Source organism: Bombina bombina, chromosome 2 (genome assembly GCF_027579735.1).
Source record: "Bombina bombina isolate aBomBom1 chromosome 2, aBomBom1.pri, whole genome shotgun sequence".
Lineage (NCBI taxonomy): Eukaryota > Metazoa > Chordata > Amphibia > Anura > Bombinatoridae > Bombina > Bombina bombina.
This window is the reverse complement of record NC_069500.1, coordinates 451,633,867-451,658,499: the sequence shown is the minus strand read 5'-3', so window position 1 is coordinate 451,658,499 and position 24,633 is coordinate 451,633,867.

Here is a 24,633-nt window from a genome sequence, read left to right as displayed (position 1 = left end):
TGCAGGTACTCACTCAATGAAGAATATTGTGGATTTCCTGCATTTAAAACAAGTAAAAAATTAGAAACAGGTATGTACCATGCTACTTCATTGACTAACACTAAAGCAAATAATAAGCAACTAACAGTAAGGGGGAATATAATAAACAATTGAAACATTGCTGTACCCTATAAAGACCAAATAAACATCCATAAGTTTAGATGGTTAGTTGGAAGTGAATGGAAATGACCAGGAAGGCAAAATGCATAAAAAATGTTTTGATTTACTTGGAATATTGTATAAAATATAAAAGCTGTTAAGTGACAATAATATTTATTATTAACAATAAAAATAATAATAACACCAAAACATTTTTAAATATATGTACTCTCCTCTTCTGCATACTAATGCATGTAGATTCAAACACTGGGTGCCATGTACTAAGCTTCGAAGTGACCGTCCGACTGTATTTCCGCGTCAAAATTCGCTCATGATCTGCTTCTCGTATTTACCAATCTGCGATCGAATCGAAAAACCACTGTTTTTCATCAGCTACATGTTCGATTGCACGTAAATTCGCTGTAATCGGAAATTATGAATGTTACAACTAATCCGTCCGCTCCAACTTTCACTGTAACTTCGCGTGATTTGCTTTGCGACCATTTAGGTAGTGAATACAATAGAAAACTATAGGGGGTATTAACCTGACAACAGGTAGAAGTACTTAAGTGAAAGGACTAGACTACTATTGTAGCATTATTGGTTTTTTGGGTCACTGAATGAAGATGGAGACACTTTTACACATGTTTCTTTTCAGATTGATTCAATTACGAGGAAGACAATATAAATATTAATTTTGAGATTAATTTATAATTACCTCGAATATTGCTATCACAGTCATCGGTTATGCCCTCAATGACCTCCGTGCCAAGCCTCTGTAAAACTTTTCTTTCAAAGTCAGTCAAATCTGCGACATAAGGTTGTCCGCCTCCAGTACCTCGAGCATATTTCTTTTCTTTGGCAATTTTGGATTTAGTTTGACGCTTTATATCGTTGAAACTTTTTTTGCAGGAGTCGATATCTTTTTTAGTTGGTCCTTGAGCACTCACTGTGTCACTAATTTTTTCCCAAATAATCTTCTTACGAGCGCCAGGGGTTTGCTTGACTCGACTACCATAAATATCGTCATAATATTCGAGTACTAGATCAACAAGTAAAACATTCTGTTGATGAGAGAAATTAGGGTTGCAAGTTTTCTTAGAAGTAGCCGAATCTCCGGAGCAAGCCATCTTGCCAAAGTGAATACCAAAAAGTAAATAAACAATATTCTAAGATTTCTGGGAAAATGCACATTCTTATACCTGTCAGCAGCCAGACGTTGCCACTTGTCTGACGATTATGACACCTAGATCTTCACGTGGGTAAAGAACTAAACCAATCAGGTCACAGACTGCTTCGTAACTTTGCTCTTTCGCGCCGAACGAAGGTTCAAAGTTATCAATAATCCGATTGTCTTCGAGACACAATAGACGCAAAATTTTACGGCTTGGTTTTTAGTACATTCATGTAACGAAGTTCTATCCGCATGGTGCGAATGCCAGCGGGTTAATTCGATACGGTCTGTGCGAAAAAAATGACGCCTTAGTACATGGCTCCCACTGTCCGCTTGCTTAACTCCATTCATAGTCAATCAACCTCTTATCACCTTGCTTGTAAAATAATAGAAAAAAAAGGAAAAAAGATCTCAAATGTTACCATGTATACAAGTGACCCTTTTGTTATAATTTTGTGTTAAAATGTACTTAAAGGGAAATTGAGTATTTACCAAATGATACAAGCTCCTTTGGCTGTCTGTGCGAGTGATGTTTTTAAAATACTGGTGCACAGAACATACTTTTTGAAACAGCTAAAGTTTTACTGGAAGCATTTTTCCTAATACAAGTATATTGCAAAAATGCTTCTTTTCAAAATCGAAATACAGCTGTGTGGATTTCGATTTTGGCTGGAATATCCCCTTAAAAGGGATATTAAAGTCAAAATCAAACTTTCATGATTCAGACCGCAAGGGATTTTAAGAAAAAACTTTCTAATTGACTTATATTTTTAAATTCACTTTATTATCTAGTAGAGAAGTACATTCGTTTTCAGACATATGCACATTCATCGCGAAAAAAATTATTTTCATTTTGTTTAAACATCCAAATAAAGGTACCATCAAAAATAAAGTAAACAAAAAAATACTGATGAAAATTATAAGTATTCATTAGTTTCCTTTATTTTTATTTTTTTTAACAATTAAATTGTTAAAGGGACATAAAACCCATTTTTTTATTTCATCATTTAGAAAGAGCATGCCATTTTAAATAACTTTTATCTAATTTGTTTCATTCTCTTGATATACTGTGTTAAAAAGCATATATTAATAGGCTCAGTAGCTTCTGGTTGCACCTGGTTGTACATATATATGATTGGCTCATCCATGTGCATTACTATTTCTTCAACAAAGGATATCTAAAGCTACGAAGATAATAGATAATAGAAGTACATTGAAATGTTGTTTAAAATTGTATTCTCTATCTGAATCATGAAAGAAAAGCTTTGGGCTTCAAGTCCCTTTAATACTTACCTTAATGTACTCTCTGGGCTCTGGAGAACACTTTCAAATAATTATTGTTTCACCTTTAGTTTTGAAATATTTACATTTCTTTTAACAGAAATTAATGTAAATGTTTAACAAAAACTGAACAGAGCAACCAAATTAATTTCCCTGAATATTTGGAACAAAAATTGAATCTGCAACAAACTGTTCTTATCTGCACGTCTATTATGTAGGTATTCTTTGTAGAAAAGTAGGATCAGAAGTGTGTGGAGCGCTATATAAAGGCGGTTTTGGAACAATGTTTGCAACAGTTATACATTGTTGCAAATACTGCTGACATCTAGTGTTTAAGGTATATACGATTGTTACAAATATAAATGCAATGCTGCTGGCTTTCATGCCACTTTAAAATCCAGTATCCTGATATCCAAACATGATTGTTTTGTGAGGTATTTTGATGTTTAAATGAATTAAGAACATGTTCATGTCTGGTGAAAAATGAAATGAGTATGTGGAATATTGTATTTCTTGGAAAAAATTATGTGAGAAATATTTTTTGAGGGATTTGTATAAGGTTTATTAATGTTAAGTATTCAATGAATTAGCACAAAGTCATTCCAAAACCATCTAAAAAACCATTTAACAAACTGATTGAAATGGATCTGGATTTTGCAGTGATATGGCTCCGAGGAAGCTATGACCTTTCAGACACATCATGAAAAAATTCCTAATAGATTCCATTCCTGAAGGGTTAAATCAAGTGAGTGGTGATGTTTAAATAATAAAAAAAAGAATAGGCAAGTGAGAAGGTCCTAATATTTAACATCACAAAGTACAAAATTATGCATTTAGGACACAAAAACTCAAAGGTTTTATTACAGGCTTCATAGGCCTCTACTGACAGCAATAAAAGAGGGAAGTGATTTACAAATCATAATTTCAGATTTAAAGGTAGTTAAACAAAACATGGAAAGACAATAATGACTGGTTTTAGGAAATAAGTAATTGTCGTAGAATAAAAATGTGATAGTAATTCAAGTCTACAGGTCACTAATCAGGATTCATTCTGAACACTGTGTATACTTCTAAAGACTGTATTGTTAAAAAGACATAAAATCTAAACAAAACTAGCAATAATTCAAATAAGGTGTATAAAAATTGTGCATTATTTTAAGTGCAGGGGAGACTCTTTAGAAACATGAGAGAGAATATGGGTATATTAGATTTCTCCTTTACATACATATCATTCCAGATTATACATTTACAAAAATGTAATCCATTCCCCTGCAAAAGCAATGTCTTAGAGTCAGTAAAGCATGTTCTTGAAACTAATCACTGAAATAAATCACTACAATATTGCAATTTTAAAATTAGAGAATTCAAAAAGATTTTTGACCACTCATTGTTTCAGCCATGGATTACAAAATGAGCTTGTTTATAATCAATGGATCCGCATCTATAACTACAAACTTCTTGTTGCATAAAACTTCTCTGCCCACTATGAAATTTATCAATATGGAAAAATGTTTTCGAAAATTAATTTACAAATTTATTTAAAAAAAAATGCAATTTAAAGTATTGTACTCTTAAATAGGCACAAAAGAATGTTTCAAGGATGCGTGCCATGCATACACCATATTTCCTTATAATAACCTCAGTGAAGTCGTCATTATTTGATCAATTTTTAACATTTTAAATTAATACTCGGATTTGTGTGGATGGTGTAATTTCAAGTTGATAATATTGGAGGAGTGTACTTTAGGTAGATTAGAAGCAAAGATCAGCAACCAAAGGTGTCATAACTTGGATGGTGAATAATAAAAGTGTCTGGAAGCTGAGATTAATTACTGTTGGTGGGGTTGGAAAGGGTAATTAATGTTGTTATAGGTTGTTGATGATGGAGCAAATGGGGGTATTGATGGTGAGTGAGTTACAGCTGGACTGTTTGCACTGTATTTGTCAATTATAGTTATAATGACACTTGTGGTATTGGAACTTGGGTTAAAGTGGTTAGGGGATATTGGAAATGCAGGTGATTTTTGATATATGAATCAGAGAATAATTGTGGTTTGATGGTCAATGGGGAAATGCTATTTAAAGCATTAACAGAGGGGGGAAATATTCTTGGATACAATGTTGGTTGTAGGTTAAAGGACATTCCAGCTAAGATTGGAATTCACATGGATTCATTTTAGTTTTGAATAAAAGCATTTTTGTAATAGACATGTATTTGCAAAACAGCTTCTAATAAAAGCTATAGCTGTTTAAATGTGTATTTAAAGGGATAGTCTACTCCAGAATTGTTATTCTTTAAAAAGATAGATAATCCCTTTATTACCCATTCCCCAGTTTTGCATATCCAACATGGTTATATGAATATACATTTTACCTCTGTAATTACCTTGTATCTAAGCCTCTGCAGGTTGCCCCCTTATTTCAGTTATTTTGACAGACTTGCATTTTATCCAATCAGTGCTGACTCCTAATTAAATCCATGGGAGTGAGCACAATGTTATCTATATGGCACACATAAACTAGCACTGTCTAGCTGTAAAAAAAAAACTGTCAAAATGCACTGAGATGAAATGCAGTCTTTAAGGGTTTAGAAATTAACATATGAGCCTTCCTAGGTTTATCTTTCAACAAAGAATACCAAGAAAACAAAGCAAATTTGGTGATAAAAGTAAATTGAAAAATTGTTTAAAATCACATGCCCTATCTGAATCATGAAACTTTAATTTTGACTAGACTGTCCCTTTAAGTATGCACTGTGCACCAGCATTTTAAACACAGCACTTGCTCATAAATCCTATGGTGCTTGTACCATCTGGAAATAACTCAATTTGTTAATTGCTGACATGATAGAAGTCCCACTTGTGCTCTGAGCAACTGCAGTATATGCAATGCTGGAGCACTGAGAATATATATTTATGCTTCACATGCACATGCATCGAAAAATGTTAACACTAAAACAGTGACTTTTGCCAATTCATGAATATTGCAATTACATTTCCATTCAAATATGTAATTATTCTATGTTTATTTAAATTTTGCAATTAAAGGGAATTTTTCAGAACAAACATGTGCATGCTACCTGTCTAAATATGCTGTTAAAAATAGAATATCGCAAGAGCGAAGTAAATTTGATAAAAAATGTCAATTGTAATTTTTTAAAAACTGTATCCCCTTTCAACGAGAATTTTTGTTTTTCATGTCCCTTTAAAATTCCTCACTCTATCTGAATCAGGAAAGTTTAATTTTGTCTTTCATGTTCTTTGAAGTTTGCTAATAATCAATAGCCAAACAAGTTGCGTACATAGGAACCAATTTAAGTCACACAGGTAAATGTGTGTTTAAGAATATACCGGTAATCCAAACCGTTTGGGACCAGAAAGCGTTTGGATTTTGGAATATTTGTTTAGTTGTTTTTGTAAAATGGGACATCTTAGAGAGTGAATGTGGCCAAGTGTACATAACAATATCATGTAATTTAGGCAATATTTACATGTCATAATACAGCTTATACATGCAACCTAAAGGTAGTTGAATATCATTTTTAATATGTTAGTATATATAATACCATTAGACAGATATTATAATGCAGTAATCAGAAAGGTAATAGTTGTTGTTTTAAATACACATAGACAATCATTTACATTTTAGAACATAAAAACCAAACTAAAGATGCAGGAACAGAAAATTGTTACTTACTGGTGGGGAAATATGGTTATTTTTTAAATAAATATTTGTGAAAAAGTCTGGATTTTGGAATTCTCGATTTGGGGATTTGTACATGTAGAAACTTAATGATGTGCAAATGCAAGGCAACATAAAACCAATGCCATATTTTGGGAAGAGATAAATAACTCTTATCCAAAAACATTCCCAATTTATAAATACTAGGATATTTCTAAAAGTCACGTTGAATAACACTTGAGCACTAAGCTTATAAAGAGCAAAAAATGTGCTCAAGTATTAAAGTTCTTCATTTAGTTCTGTGCTGTACTACGATAATGAAAAAAGCATAAACACTTCACCCATACAGACACACACATACATACACACAAGCACACACATACATACACACACACACACACAAGCACACACACACATACATACACACAAGCGCACACACACAAATACACACAAACACACAAGCACATACACACACATATACATACACAAACACACACACATACATACACACAAACACATACATACACACAAGCACACACACACACACACACACACACACACATATATATATATATATATATACATACATACACAAACACACACACATATACACAGAAACATACAAACAAACACACACACATACATACACACACATATACATACACAAACACACACACAAACACATACATACACACAAGCACACACACACATAAATACACATAAAAACATACATACACACAAGCACACACACACATAAATACACACACATACACACATACATACATACACACAAGTACACACACACATATATACATACACAAACACACACACATTTACACACACACACACATGCACATATACACACACATATACACAGAAACATACACACATACAAACACACACACACACATATATACACACACATACACACACACACACAAGCACACACAAACACACACACATATAGATACATGCAAACACACATATATACATACAAACACTCACATGCAAACACATACATACACATGCAAACACATAGACCTTTGACCCCTTGCCAGTCCTGCCCCTTGTCATACACCGTATCCCTTTAATTTTCATGATTAAACCTTTGTTTCCTAAGTAGTATGTATAAATATAATTTAAATGTATTTTAATAGCATTTCATGTGTTTTGTAATACAGACTAGCAAGCAATAATAATTTAGTTCTCAACAAGCTCTGAATTTTAAACTAATGTTTTGAATGGCACACAAGTGAAACACTTAAAGGCAAAGTGTGCTGTGATATTTTCTTCTTCCCTTTAATGTGTTCCCAACAATCCATTTTACCTGCTGGAAAGTATATTATTTCCAAATCACACTGAACACTAAAATGGGTTCAGCTTTCAATCAATAAATTCAAATACTGAGAATATTCTTGAACTGTTACAAATGAAAGTGTTAATGTTCTGTGCAGGTCTGCATTTATTTCTGTTGTGTATTTAGCCCTTTACATCATGGCTGTGTTATGAAGTCTGGCAGAATGCCATGTTTCATAGCTGCTAGCTCTGTGTAATTTTTGGCAACAGGGAAGGAAACTTCATTCACGGAATTTCAGGCAGATCAATGTGCTACAAAACGCACCTCCCCTCGCCTCAGACACAGCAGGAAAGAGCTGTAGAGCGCAGCTTCTATCCTGGGACTTAAAGGATTACAGAAAACTAAACCCTTACACTGAGTGTTTGATTAACCCATTATCAAACTTAAAAAAATAAATGCACAATTGAAAAATAAACTGATGGATATTAAGAATTTCTGTAAATTTGTTTATATGTCTTTTTTTGCAATTGGTAAAAACAAACAAACAAACATGTTTTTGGATTTGTTTGTTGAAACACTTTGAGATTCATTGGATCATTAGGGACTTTGCTGCATGCCAAAAATGTTAAATTTTATAATAAATAAATAAATAAATAAATAAATAAAACAGCCGTAGATAAAGTAAACTTAGTTAGTGTTTTCTTTGAGCTTAAAGTGACAGTAAACATTATGTAATTACAAGATATTTATGTTGTATTGCTATTGAATAACATATCAGCCAAGGCTTAATGATTTGTTTGTTTTTTAAACAAATTAACATTCTTTTTGTTGCACATATTTTTCATTAGCCAAACTCCACCCACTATTTGCCTTATCTGGGCCAATCTGGGCTTTAGTATTGAGACAACAAGGTTAGCAATTGTCATACAATTAATATAAACTTTGTTTTGAAGTTGCTATCAGGTAAAGCAAATTAGTAAATTGTATGTAGCAGGGTTAGCCTTGAGAAATCAGCAGGGTGCTTTTCATGACCTGAGAAGTGGAAATTGCTCAATTCTCATAGCTAAATTACATGAAAAGGGGGCAAAATAAATAATGGAAATATATTGCAAAGTGGTTTTATAATGCATGACTAAATATCTTATTAAAAATCTCAAGGTGTTTACTGTCCATTTAAGAGATTGTGTGTGAAGGCAAGAAGCTGAGCAAACTTAATTGTACTCAAAAAATCTGCTGGATCACCATTTCAAATGGGCTTTTTATACCACCCCCAACAGGTGGTTGCTTTCTGTTGCTGCCTTTTGTGTAAACAGGTTTCTGAAGCCAGCACTGCTGAACTTAAATTTGCTGTATAGGCGGTGGAATAAACTCGCAAAGCATCTATTTCAAAAGACAATATAAAGGTAAAGGGGATCTTTGTAAATAATTGAACACACTCCAACAGGCAAATTGGATTACCTGCAAGCACATAGAGTGGAAGAATTTTGCAGTGTCATGAACTGCCATTTTGAATAGAAATTAGATGAACATATTCTTAGATACTAAGGCCACATTGAAAATTATTATTTTTTTCTCCATATACATGAAAATATATATATGCCTACTCTGGTTGCAATTAATTAGAGAAATATTTTTCTTGTATATTTTGCGGAATGTGTCTACTAGGATTTAACCAAATCAAGAAACAGTACATGTCGGAAACTTAAAGACATTAAGGGGACAACCAGTGCGTTGTTTGAATTATATTGACTTTTTTCTTATTATTTTGAAGGTATTTGCAATTAAAGAAAAAGCTGTGATAATAGAATTGAATCAAGTGTCAAAAGAATATGCAAAAAGAATATCAGTGCTACGGAATTTTGCGCACAAGTTCCAATTTTCTTATTTTTGACACATAGTAGATCACACTAAAAAAACTTTAAAATGCCTGTATGTCTACCCCTAATATAAACAAACTCCAAGTTCTATCTCTTTGCTTAGTAGTTAATGTAAAAACCATAAAACTATTTTTGTCACCGTGTAAAAGCTATTCAAATTCAATTACTTTTCCTTATCTATAAGATATATGATGCTAGAAATTGTGTTTATAAAAGTTAAGTTAAACCATGAAATATATATAAATATACATATACATATTTAGACGTGAATATGTATGTATTTCTATGTTAAAACCATTTGCCAGACCTCATATATTTGAGCCCTTATAACTATTTTATGCAATATTTTTTTTAAAATAATTTTTATTAAACTGTTGTATCATGAGTGTAACTGTACTGCTTCATGTATTTTTTATGTGTTTTGTGCCACTTTTTTTGTCAAGCGTAAAAGTTAACCAGAGCTCTGAAGTCGCACTATCCCGATCCGCAGTAAATTTAATTGCACTCAAACAAACATGTTTAGTTTCAACTTGTAATACATGCGCTATTTCCAACGCACGCAAAGAGCTGCAATAAACCCCTTATTGCTTGTGTGCAACTGTGCACACCACTCGTAATCTAGTCTCTTATTAGACAACATCTCTGTCCTGGTAAAAGATGGATGAGTACTCAGTTTTTAGTACTTAGTTTTTACTTAGTTTTCAGTCCAAGTATAAATAGTGAAGCAACTTTTTAACCATTGCACGATCTAATAGTATTTTCTGGTACTTGTCGTATTATGTTTTTATCCAGAACAATAAAAGACAAAAACAAAGTGGTTGAGTATCATACACATTAGATTTGTGAAGACAAGAACATTTAGCTTTGGGAAAAATATTTTGCAATAAATATTCCGGAAAATTTGTTTCTGCTGAATATTCGCTGGCTGCACTCTTCGGTATTCGTTTAGTTTTAATACTGAATTTTAGTTAAACATTTACATTTGTTTTCCTTAAAATGAATGTAAATGTTCAAATCTACAGGTAAAAAATACACCTGTTGCTTTATACTTACCTTTTGCATGCTGGAGAGCATGTTAACTTAACCATCTTCTTCCCAGAGTCCCTGCCAAGCTTACAGCAGACTTAACGCGCTCCGCTCTCAGGAGCTTTACTTACTTTAGTGCAGGTTCTGGAAGCCGACCGCACTATGCCTCCTGTTAGCTCGCCCCGGGGCACTGTCAATAAAAGGATCAGGTTAGTGTGCTCTCCAACACGTACGTATTAACCCTTAAAAAAAAAAATCACATCTCTAATACACATACATATTTGGTTTCCATAAATCATTGGAACAAAATTATTATAATATAAATAAATTCAAATAATTCTAAATAAAATAACATAAAACACATCAGAAAACAAACACTGAGTTAAAAAAAAAATTTCATTTTGTTTCAGTTGTCCACAATAGGAAAGTCAAAATTAAACGTGCAAGATTAAGAGATAACATGTAATTTTAAAACAATTTTAAACTAAGTTCTATTTTTAAATGTACTTAATTCTTTGGCATCCTGTGTTGAAAAACAATATGTGCACATCCTGCTGGGAACTAGCTGGTGAATGCTGGCTACACACATTTGTCTCATGTCACTGGTTCACCAGATATGTTTAGCTAGTTCCCAGTAGTGCATTGCTGCTCTGGAGATGACTTTAACTATGCTCTTAATCATATATGTTAAAGCCCTTTGCAGCCTTTTTTCCATACCATCTTATACCATCTATCTTTAAACCCTTAGAACTTTTTTTATTATTTATTTAACATTTTTTTACTAAATAGTCTTTATATGAGAGTAACTGTACTTTTACATGTATTTATTTTGTGTTTTATGCAACTTTTCCCCCCCTTACTCTTTATGCAAGCTCTGAAGTTGCACTAACCAGATAAGCATTACATTTGATTGCTTTTGAGTGAACATGTTTATTTTCAAATCGTAAAACACTCGTAAAAACTGAGAAATACCCCACATCGCCTGCATGCTACAGTTAGTGCGCAACTCAAAATCTAGCCCATAGATGGCAAAAAGAAGGAACATATGAATACATTACAATGTAAAAAGGGTATCATGATTAACACTGACCTTGGGAAGTCTGGAGTATTAATCCATTTTTTTCTTCAGTATACACAAGAAAGGAACCAATAGGAGAGACATTGAAACAAACTAGAACATACAAGCCCATACGAACAACTGGGTTATCTCTTGATAATATTGGGAAAACACTGGATAATATCAAGGAAAATAAAACTCCAGGTCAAAACGGAATACCCTCAATTGTTCTAAGGGAACTCAGCACTGTTATGGCCAAACCTTTACTCTTAATTTTTCAGTTCTCAAAATTAATTAAAGCCGGTGTTGTACCACTTTTTTAAAAAGGAAGCTTGGTTGACCCAGGAAGTAATAGACAAGTAAGTCTGACATCTTTATTGTGAAAGATACTGGAAGGGTTTATGAGTTCAGCATGGTTTTATGAGAAATAGATCATGTCAAACTAATCAAATCAAATTAAGAGAGAAAGTAAGCAGGGATATAGATAAAAAAATGAATCAGTTGATTTGATATACTTGGATTTTGCAAAGGCTTTTGATACAGTGCCATATAAAATATTATTGTATTAAATTAAGGAACTGGGAATAGCTGAAAATGTTAGTTCATGGATACCTAACTGTATAAAATACAGGGAGCAAGAATTAGTAGTAAATGGATCATGCTCAAATTGGAAAAAAAGTAATTAATGGAGTCATCCAGAGATCAGTACTGGGCTCTGTGTTCTGGTAAGAGGGCAAACTTTTGAAAAGAGCGAACCATGTCACTTCCTGTGACGTTTCATCAGCTGTTTCACACATTTTGGAGCTAATGCGCATGCGTGCCAGTGTTATCACATACCTGGCCGCATACGTCACTGCTAAAATCTTTAGTGCTGTAAAATTCAGGAACCCTTTATAGAGCGCATGCGTGTGACTCATGGAAAGCTGTTTTTTAGGCTCCTCGGCAATATTCGGGACTCCGCCCCCCACTGCAAGTACGTCTCCCATTACTATTACTACTGTAAAGCTGAGTCTCCGTGCATGAGAAACAGCCCTCCACCCACCACTCGGCTATAGCCACTTCTTCTGATGATCCAAAGCAGCTTTTCACAGGCTCCGTTCAATGTGATTATCTAGAAAGGGTTCCTGAATTTCACAGCACTAAATATTTTAGCAGTGACGTATGCGGCCAGGTATGTGATGACGCAAGCATGCATGCACATTATCTCCAAAATGTGTGAAACAGCTGATGAAATGTCACAGGAAGTGACGGTTTGCTCTTTTCAAAAGTTTGGCCTCTTACCAGAACACCTGCTCTTTTTAATATTTTCCTAATGATTTAGAGGAAGGATTAAATGGCAACATTTCTATTTTTGCATATACATAGTAACATAGTAACATTGTAGATGGGGTTGAAAAAAACCCGAAGTCCATCGAGTTCAACCTATACAAATATAAAATACTTACAAAAAGCTCCATTTAAGGGTAAACAATACAATAATAATAAATAATAATAATACAAGCAATCATATCTATGAATTTCGTTTCTAGACAGAAATGTATCCAAACAATTTTTAAATGTATCTAGGGTATTAGCATTCAATACCTCCTTTGGCAATGAATTCCACAATTGTATTGCTCTTTCAGTGAAAAAACATTTCCGTTGCATGAGATGAAATCTCCTTTCCTCCAACCTTAAATTGTGACCTCTTGTCACATACAATTTTCTTGGAATAAACTGAGCTTCTGCCATCTCTTTATATGGGCCTTGAATATATTTATATAAATTAATCATGTCATCTCTCAAGCGCCTTTTTTCTAAAGAAAACAGACCAAGTTTGGCTAGCCTCTCCTCATAGCTTAAATTCTCCATTCCCCTTATTAGCTTTGTTGCCCTTCTCTGAACTTTTTCTAGTTCAGCAGTATCTTTTTTTGTGATTGGTCCCCAGAACTCTACTCCATACTTAAGGTTACCAGGGATACAAAACTGTGTAATGTGATTAGGTCATTACAGAGGATTTACAAAACATTGAAGAAAGGGCTAGTAAATGGCAAATGAGATTTAATGCAGAAAAATATAAAGTTCTACATTTCGGAAGTAAAAATATGCAGACAAACTATTATTTAAATGGAACTAGACTTAGCAAAACAGAGGAGGAAAAGGGATGTGTGCATACTTATAGGTAAGAAGCTAATAATGAGTGCCCAGGATAGCAACTTCTAAGGCTAATAAGACACTAGCTTGTATTAAAAGAGACATTGATGCAAGGGAGGAAAACATAATTCTGTCACTATATAAATCCCTGATAAGAGCAAGCCTTGAATATTGAGTCAAGTTCTATGGATCAATTTCCAAAAAGGTCATTGCAGAATTTTAAATAGTTCAGAGAAGGGCCAAAATAAATATATAAATACATAAATAAGGGAAATTGAGTATTTAGAATAGTATTACTATTACTATTATTGTTATTATCATCCATTCTGTATACTTTGCAAAATGCAGTAGCACTGGAGATATGGGTATACAATGACAATGATTTGTGATAAGACATAATAAACAAAACTAGCATAGAAGGAGTATTGCCTTGCTCCAAAGAGCTTACAGTCTACTGGGTGCAGAGACATAATGTTTTTGGTAGCTTGTCATGTGGATTGCAATTGTAGTAGTGAATTCAATATCTATTTTGGGAAGGAGGAAACAAAAACAGGCTAGATGGTAAGCCAGTGAGAATAGAAAGTTTTTCAAAGAGCGTCTGAGGCTAAACTTGGTTGGAGAGAGTCTGATGGAGTAAGGTAGAGAGTTTTAAAGGACAGTAGCAGTGCATGAGAGAGGGACGTAGAAATAATAGGATTGGAGAGATGTGGGTCAGAGTTTGATTAAAGAGGATGACCAAGGGAGTATTTGGAGATAAGAGCGGAAATATAGTTGGAAGTGAGGCTGTTGATTCCTTTATAGGATAGGGTTAATACTTTGAATTGTATTATAGTGACTATGGATTGCTTGTGTAGAGAATGGCAGAGCGGAGCAGCTGATGTAGATCAGCGACTATGGTGGATCAGTTTAACTGAAGCATTCATGATAAACTGGAGGGGGGAGAGGTGGTATTGCAGGAGTCAATGCATGACAAAATGAGGTAATAAATTACATAGTAACATAGTAGATAAGGGTTGAAAAAAAGACCTATACAAGTAAAACAAAGAAGAGCGCTTCATGGTGCAGAAAAAAAGACTTTCTGAAGGACAATTTTTAAGAAACTATGTAGAAGGGTACTCACAAAAGTGGAGCACTATATAAAAGTGCTCATATTGCAGGCTGGGCCTCGCTCTCAGTCTCCAGCTGACTGTCTCTCAGGGATATCAGTGGAAAATCAGATGTTTGCTATGAAATATAAAACACAGAGAGAAAACCTAATAGTACAGCAAAATTTTGATGCCAAAGTTATATTGTGAAATGAGTGTATATATTACTCACATTTGGTAGCGCACTAGAAAATAGTGCTGAATATTGCAGGCTGGATGTCTAAGTCACCAGCTGACTGTAATGCTTTGGCCTCCCAGGAGGAATAATGATGAGTTCAGGAATCCAAAGCCAGCTCCAGGAAAGGAAACTTAATAAGTAGTACAAGGCAGGTACTACAAAAACAAGTTTAATTCTTAAAGGGACATAATACTCATATGCTAAATCACTTGAAACTGATGCAGTATAACTGTAAAAAGCTGACAGGAAAATATCACCTGAGGATCTCTATGTAAAAAAGGAAGATATTTTACCTCACAATCTCCTCAGCTCAGCAGAGTAAGTTCTATGTGAAAAGTTATACTTCACCTGCTCCCAGCTGCAGGTAAAAAAATTAAAAAAAATGAAGAAATGAACAGCAGCCAATCAGCATCAACAGTGCTGAGGTCATGAACTTTTACTGTGATCTCATGAGATTTGACTTAACTCTCATGAGATTTCATTGTAAACTTTCTTTACCTGATTGGTGAAATAAGATGAGAGTGCACGATGCTCATCCCTTCAGATGTCCCAGGACAGACACACTAAAATGCTGCTTAGAAATCCTTTACAATGGGAGGTGGCTACTGAGGAACTTTTGAGGTAAAATATCTTTCTTTTTTACATAGAGATGTTCAGGAGATATTTTCTAGTCAGCTTTTTACAGCTATGCTGCATCACTTTCAAGTGTTTAAACATTTGGGTATTATGGCCCTTTAAAACAATAAAATCAACAGTCAGCAATCAACAATCAGGCCTGATGAAACAGCCACTTATAGCTGAGAAACACGTTCCATTGTTGATTTTATTGTTTTAAGAATTAAGATCGTTTTTTTGCACCATGAGGCGCTCTTCTTTGTTTTAATTATAGAACCACCCTCCAAGCCAAATCCTTTGAAGAAGTCGACTTTGTTTTGCTTTATTTTATTATATATTTTTCATTACCCTATTTTTGATACTGAGACTATATATATATATATATTTTAAAAGAACAATGTTAAAGTACTTGTATTATAATTACCTATGTCACAATCTGTTCGTATAATTTTTGTGCAAACACATATATAATATGTGTGTGTGTATACATACGTCATACGAGCAGATTGTGACATAGGTAATTATAATAAATATTACACATAGCGCCCTCTTTTTTAAACTTTTCCTTCTTCCCGAGCGAAAGTTTAAAATTCTGTTTAGTCAACCTATACAAAGCTTAATTTATTTACAGTAAAAAATCCAGTTGATCTTAAATGAATCCCATTAAAAAGGTGACCCATTATACACCAGCAATTATATTCCTGCATTCTGTTTCTAGCCAGAAATGTATCTAAACAATTTTATATGTATCTAAGGTATTTGCATTTACTACTTCCTCAGGTACTGAGTTACAAAATGTAATTGCTATTACAGGGAAACAAAATTTACATTGCTGGAGATTAAACCTCCTTTCCTCCAGCCTTAAATTGTGACCTCTTGAATATATTTAAATAAAGTAATCATGTCACCTTTTAAGTGCCTTTTCTCTAGAGAAAATAGACCCAGTTTGGCTAACCTCTCCTCATAGCTTAAATTCTCTTTTCCCCTTATTAGTTTTGTGGCCATTCTCATAACTGATTCTAATTAGTATTAGAATTAGTATTTTTGTAGTTTCTTGAGTTAGGAAAAGTTGAATTCTGGAAATGTTGCATAGGTGTACACGGCAGGATTTTGCAAGAACTAGAATATGTGTAGTGAATGTGAGTTTAGAGTCAAGTGTGAGCCAAAGACAGTGGACCTGGGGTGGGGTGCTGAGAATAGAGTCTTAAACTGTAATATAAATGTCAGGTATTGCATGTCTCGTAGAGGGACAGTTGACAACCTGATTGAGTAAAGAGGGAGAAATATCAGAAGAGGAAAGATAGATGTGTGTATCATCAGCATACTAGATACCCAAATGGGGATATAAGTTATCCAAGAGAGGATATATAAAGGTGACCCAAAACAGATCATTGTGGTACTGTTCTGAGAGCGGCAAAGGATCAGAAGATATGTTGTTAAACTAAACTGTAAATGAACGGTTTGAGAAATAGGAAGGAAACAAGGAGAGTGCTTTGTCCCAGACACCAAATAATGAAGGCTTTTAAGGTTAGCAAAACTGGGTCTGTTTTCTTTAGAAAAAAAGAGCTTGAAAGGTGATATGATTACTTTATATAAATATATTCAAGGCCCATATACAGAGTTGTCAGAAGCTCTGTTTATTCCAAGGTAATTGTTGGTTCCAAGTGGTTACAAATTGAGGCTGGATGAAAGGAAATTTAATCTCCAGCAACAGAAAGTTTTTTTTCACTGTTAGAGCAATCACATTGTGGAAGTCATTGCCTAAGGAGGTAGTGAAAGCTAGTACCTTAGATACATTTAAAAAAGGTTAAGATAGAGATACATTTCTGGCTAGAAACAGAATTCAGGAATATACTTACTTGTGTTAAATGGGTCAGCTTAACTGTATTAATTTAAGATCAATTGAAGATTATTTATTGTAAATCAAATAGGATCTGTATAGGTTGAACTCAATGGGCTTATGTCTTCATTCACCGTAAATATACTCTGTTTCTATGTTTGCTGCGGCAGTTATGTATAGTAAATTTATGTAAGTTATGAAGGGAGTGCGTTAGTGCAATATTTTTTTCTTGGTTCCACAAAAACAGTACTCAAGGGTAACTGTGATGACCAGGGTAACCAACCATGCACCAGTCACTTGTTTGGCACAGAAATGGTCAACAGACCCTTTCCACCTTAACCAATGTGTCACATTCTAGCCACTCCAGGTAAACCTGTGACTTTGTTCAGTGGTTGCAAGGGTTAAACAACACTCTCTAGTCTGTTCTAGACCTAGGAAAAATGCCCAAAAACTCCCGTTTAATGCCACCCACACTAAACTATCTCTAAGCTGCCACCATTTTAGATTTATTATATGGAAAATCTTAAGGAAAACCCAGACTAACAAATGTTAACAAATAATCTAAAAAAGACATTATTAATACTACCAGTATTTTTCAATAACATGGTTCAAATAATAGACAAAGGCAAACACTTAAAGGATTATGAGCAAAAAAGAAGTCACGGTGCATTATTAATAAAACAATTTTAACAAATAGAATTATACACAAGCAAACAGTTTTTTTTAAATAAAAAGGAGAAATTACATAACCTATTACTGTACTAGCTTCAATGTCTGTGTCAGGGAGATTTATCAAGAAATAATGGTCACTCATGCTGTTAGTACACAGGCTCCCATGTAAAATAAACAATTTGTTTTGTTAGAATCATAGTTTTATACCTGTCCCTCTGATATCAGATTGCTTGACCAAACCTTCTTCCAGAGGGGCTAGGGAAATATTCACCCCTCTCTTTTATGACATGTCATAAAACTCTGAATTTTTCCATTTGTGATGTCATGAGAATTATTTCAATACCAAACACCATGTATTTTTCATTATGCATGATTCTGAGGCATTGAAGTATATTTATTTGCAAGGCTGGTTGTAAAGTCAATGACCTCATGTTAGTGCCTGGATAGATGCACAGTGTTCTATAACCATCTGTGTTGACAGGTTGGGGCAATAAACTGACCATAGACCATAAAGTTCTCTCTTGTGTATCTTACAAACTATTTGTGAGGGTTCTGGTTTATCTAAGGGAAAAACACAGGAACACATTTCTCCTGAAAAACAAATGTTTTTAGCTCACTGGCTAAAAAAACTTAACCCTTTAACAGCTAAATCATGAGCAATAATACAAGTAAGAACAACCTATAAATTAATACATAAATAGAAGAATATTTACTCTTTAAAAATACTCACTCAATACAGTCTGCCATCTACATGTCGATATGCTACATTAGATTAGGCACATATGCTTTATGCTTCCTCTTTCAAACTTTTATCTCCATCATTTATTACAATCATTTTGGGAACTAGATAGCAACTTACTATTATTTTCTAAAGTAATACTTACTTCTAAAATATTTTAATTTGTAAATGCTATATGCCATGGGTAGGTAGGTAGGTAGATAGACAGACAGATAGAGAGATGATTGATAGATAGATATATTATTTTAACAATGGGAACACTATAACTAGTCAGGAGAGAGAAAAGTTACTAGCTCTCTCAGTGTTAAAGATAGACAAAATACAAGGGGCTTTCACCTTGACTTAAACACTTCAGATATACATATCCTTAAGTGCTGTTGTATACAAATTCAGGGCCTAGCTCAGGACCACCACCTGCAGACAATAAGAGTTCACATACTTACTAGGCATTTATGCTTATACAGGTACACCAGCAATCATGTCACCGTACATATTTAATTTAAGAAAGATATTAGTGTTACTGAATTATGCCTTGTATCCAAAGTGCATCAAAGCACTAAACTGTGCCTTAAAACATTTTATTATGAAAACCATTTTCTAACAGTTTCATTTTATTCTAAAGTAAAATTTCGGCAGTTCCTATGATACTTTTCACTTTTACATTTTATATTATTTTCTCATGAAAACCTGTGCAGTGATGAAAAATATCAGCAAATGTGTATTTGGAGGATCCAAAGCCTACGTCAGTACAATACATTTGTATAATATGAAATTCACCGCAAATAAGGTGCATTATTTATTTCAGTAAGGTAGTATCACAAATATTTTCAAAAACAGCTTGAAGAAGTAATTTTCTTTAGCCATTGTTAATCTTCTTTTATAATGTAATTGAATATTTCTAAAGCTAACCTTTATTTGCAAATTATATAGCATTATAAACTGTGATATTTCAGTTCTTCTAGGTTAATACAATGTCAAGACCTGTGCAACAAATTATTAAAAAAGAGAAACACTTTTAATCAATTTTAAACATTTTTCTAGGTGGTTGATATTGTGGTTGACATATCCAATTTTCTTAGTTTGGGCTCTTTAAACCTTTAGTCAGTAAGAACATTGAATTCGCTTCTCAGCTAATGGGTTAAGATAAGGTCTATTTAAACTTTAAAGCACCGAACAGCGTTCCTATTAAATTTAACTGAGCTTAGATGTTTCTTGGCTCCACTTACAGAAACTTACAATATCACCTTGTTTCAGATTAAGATCCTATGGAGAAACATTTGTCACATTCTTAAAATACAAGTAAAAAACAAAAGGTGTAATTTTTGAATAGCTATGTACTTTGTGATTTCACCTATAAAGAGTTTTTGTTTAAATTATTTAATGAAAAACATTAACATTTTCAAGTTATAAATTATATGTATTATAAAATATAAGATTAAATTCTGTGAGGATTTTAGAAATTTCACCAGTGGTGGTTATGTATGGTTGTTATGTAAATTATGAAGGGAGTGCCTTAATCCACGATTTGTTTATTTTGGTTCCACATAGGCAGAATTTAAGGGTAACCAATTATAAAAATACAAGTGGTAGCAACAAATAAATAAATAAATAAATATAATGTTAACTCATTAAAAATAGTCATAACAGTCGACCAACTACATGCCCATATAATACCTCAGATTAGGCACATAGCTGTGCAGCCCCTCTTTTTATTTAATGTGTTTGTCCTTATTTTTTTGTGTGTTTTGTGTGTGTTTGTATGTCTTGGTTGTTTAACTTTCTACGAATTTAGTGTTCTTACTGCATGGAGGAATTATGTATTTTCTTCTACATCTTTAATTATTATCTTTATTTTTTGAATACACTATTAAAGGGACATACTACTTATATGCTAAATAACTTAAAAATATTGCAGCATAACTGTAAAATTCTGATAGGAAAATATCACCTCAACATCTCTATGTAAAAAAGGAAGATATTTTACCTCACAATTTCCTCAGCTCACCAGAGTAAGTGTTCTGTAAAAAGTTTTCTTCCAGTTACTACCCAGCTGCAGGTAAAAAAAAAAGGAAGAAATGAACAGCAGTCAATCAGCATCAGCAGTGCTAAAGTCATAAACGATTTTACTGTGATTTCATGAGATTTCATAGTAAACTTTCTTAAACTGAATAGGGAAATAACATGAGTGTGCATGAGGCACACTCCCTTGCAAGTCCTGTGACAGGCATACTGATTTGCTGCTTAAAGTCCTTTATAATGGGGCGTAAATCCTTAGGACATTTTGAGGTAAAATATCTTCCTTTTTTACATAGTGATGTTCAGGTGATATTTTCTAGTCAGCTTTTTACAGCTATGTTGCATCACTTTCAAGTGTTTCAACATTTGGGTATCATGTCCCTTTAAAATAACTTGTGGGTGTTACCAATGTGAGTCTAGTGAACACTCTAACTTCCTTACTTTCTAACTTTCTTATACTATCTTAAATTTGGAGAAAAACATAATATAGTTCAATAAATAATATACAGGTAATAGTATAAATTACTAGTAAAGAGGACCAATAATATATGCATGCCCTTTACCTAAACTTGCAAAGCCTTGAAATGTGTATCTAAAGCAAAATATATATTATAAATCACCCACTAAAGAGATGGCTAAAGAGCCAATATTTTTATGCACATTATTACTTTTCCATGTTATTAAAATATTTTTGATATTACTATTTTGACTATTCACGTAATCCTGACTGATTAAGGAATTATTAATTGATTGAAATTTCGATGGAAAGGTTTGGTTTCAGATATGAGTTCTCCCATTCTTTTAAATTGGATTAGTAGCTCCTATAATGTTTAAACGGCAACTCTTTTCAATCATCCCAAAAACAAAATCTTTAATTGTATATGTAAAACATATTATGGTAGCAATACTTTATGTTTTTTTTTGTGTAGCTCAATTAAAAGATTGATTTTTCAAATATATATAACTTTAAAGTAAATTGATTAGTTCTTGAGCTTTCTTCATTTTAATAAATGGCTGTTTTTTGTGACTTCATTTGATTCTGTTGCCCCCATTTATCATACTGTGGGATCTGCTTGCTTTCAGGGGAGCAGGCAGCATGCTTTGCACAGATTTACATTGTAGAAGTAACTGTTTTCCAACCTCACCTGCTGCTCTCATGCAACCTATCACTTGAAAGGAATGCTTGTCTGTCATCCCAAATGAATCAGGGTGGTATGAATTAACTTCACCACCTCTGTGTTACATGGTGATAGATCATGAGACATATATTGCAATTTTGTAAAAATGTGCAAAAAATAAACAGTTGTTTTTGAAATATTCATTTTCCTAAAAAATAATGAATACTTGGTTTCTAGGAGTGCACAATTGATCTCAAAAGAACAGTGCATTATAAGAGTGAATTTTTAAGGAATGATAGTTTGATTAGAAATTTGATATTTGTATCTCTTGAATATGTTTGTGTGATCTGATTTACTCTGGCCAATTTAAATAAAAATTGAATAAAATAAAAAAATGAACTTGCACTGCAAAGTTCTTTAAAGGGACAGTCTAGTCCAAAAAAAACTTCATGATTCAGATAGGGCATGTAATTTTAAACAATTTTCCAATTTACTTTTATCACCAATTTTTCTTTGTTCTCTTGGTATTCTTAGTTTAAAGCTTAACCTAGGAGTTTCATATGCTAATTTCTTAGACCTTGAAGGCCGCCTCTTAAGAAAGGAAGCCCTGGACGGCACCTATGCAGGGGAAGGGCATTTGACCCCTTTATAGGTGTGACAGAGCCGAGGGCTAAGGGGGGGGGGTGGTTAGGAGGTAGCGGGGAGGGGCTGGAGGCAGCAGGTATAAAGAGGGGGTGGTCCCTGGAAAGAGCGCCAAAACTTTTAGATCAGAGGGTAAGTGTGGAAGAAAGCTAGCTTTGTTGCACACTTACCTTCTGCAGCATGGCGACTCGGGATGTGGTGGCAGCTGTGGAGGCCCTGGCCCAAGCCAGGGGTGCCGACTGGGCCCTGGAGCAGCTCTGGAAGGCAGGGGCTGCTCCGACGGCAGTGGACGAGGCGGAGAGAAGAGGGACGTCACGGCCTCCTCACGGACGACCGGTGAGGAGGGCCAAACCGCCTGAGAGGCTCAGTCCATAGCTGGGTGGTGGAAATGCTGCGAGAGGCAGAAGCCTGCGCAGCAGAAGCTCCAGAGGGACGTTGCCGGGTGGACCGATCGGTCAGAGGAGCAGGACGTCGGCGCCGGTTGGGCCCGCACGGAGGCCTGGGCTGGCACAGGAGGCTGTCGGATCGGCTGATGGTGGATCCGGAGGTGGCACGGCCCGCGGAGGGAAGCAGAAGAGGAAGACGAGGTCAGCGACGTTCGTCGAGGACGGAGGTAAGAGGCATGAGAGGCTCAGGTGCAAGTGTGGAGGCGGGCCTGGGGGGCTATGTGAAGGCCGGGAGGCCTAGGATGGGGCAGCAGCCGCAGGTTGAGGGCCGTGAGTGATGCCCATTGGAGGTAACGGGGGGCATACTGGGGGGCCGTTGATAAGGCCCGGTTATGCAAAAGGGGGGTTATGTGAAGCGGGGGGCCGTGGATAAGGCCCAGATGCAGGAAGGGCCTGGGGGTATGTTAACCGGGGGCCGTAGATAAGGCCCAGTAGATGTTTAGGCGGGGGGGGGCGCAAGACGAGCCTGGGTGAACAGGGGGGGGGCAATGAAATGCCTCAGCAGTTGGGATAAGGGAAGGTGTTAGGTAGGTTGGCCATGTGGGTAGATCTCAAGGGAAGGTGAGGGGGGTTGCCATAGCATTACTGGAATGAGACTGAGATGGGTTAGGGTTAGACACAAGGTTCTTTGGAGGCCCATTAAGCAGGAAGGGTAATGGGCTCCTGGTGCCCAATGTAAGCCCCCCCCCTTTGTGGGTTTGCAGGTAGAGGGAGCAATAGGCGTTTGGTTGGGTAGGGGCAGGCAAGGGTGATATTTGTGGGTGCTATCTGCTGTGTCCCCCCCCCTGCCCTCCTTGCACTTCATTCCCTGCTCCATGTCCTTCATACCCTCCAAATCCCCCCCTGCCCTTCATGCACTTCATACCCTCCCCTTTATGTCCTTCTTATCCTCCAAGTCCCCCCCTCCCCCACTGCCTTCATACCCTGTTCCATATCCGTCATTTCTCCCCTTCCGCCCCCCCCCGGTTTGGTGGCTGAGTAGGCAGTGGCTGGCGGATGGTGGTATTGTGGTATTGATGTTGGCTGTCTCTCCTCCTCTCTTTTATCCTTTCTCCAGAGCTTCCCAGGACCAGTGACGGCGGGGCAGGCACCGCCTGATGCGGCATTGGACTTCAATGACATGGACATGGATACTGTATTTTTGGGGGATTCATATAATGAATTTGAGGAGGAAGGGCAAGGAGGGGGAGTGGAGGACGGACCAGGCACGGTGGAACAGGTAGGGGACATGAGGGCTTTGGCTCAGCTGTTACAATTGTGGTCACCTGGGGCTGCCAGGGATAGGGATGAAGTGGAGGCGGGCACTAGTCTGGACACAGGCAGGAGACGTGGCGGGGAGGATGGCAGGGTCGGGACGGGAACGGGACGGCCTGGTAGGGCTGGTTCTGAGGTTTTGCTTTCTTCACAGGCTGGAAGGGACGACGGCCCCAGGAATGGGGGCCAAGGAGATGGGAGGTCAGGGAGCAGTAGACGGCGGATGAGGTCACGTTCCCCACTGGAGGTACGAAGGAGCAGAACCACCCACTCATCTCCGTCATGGGGCAGACTTGACAGGTCA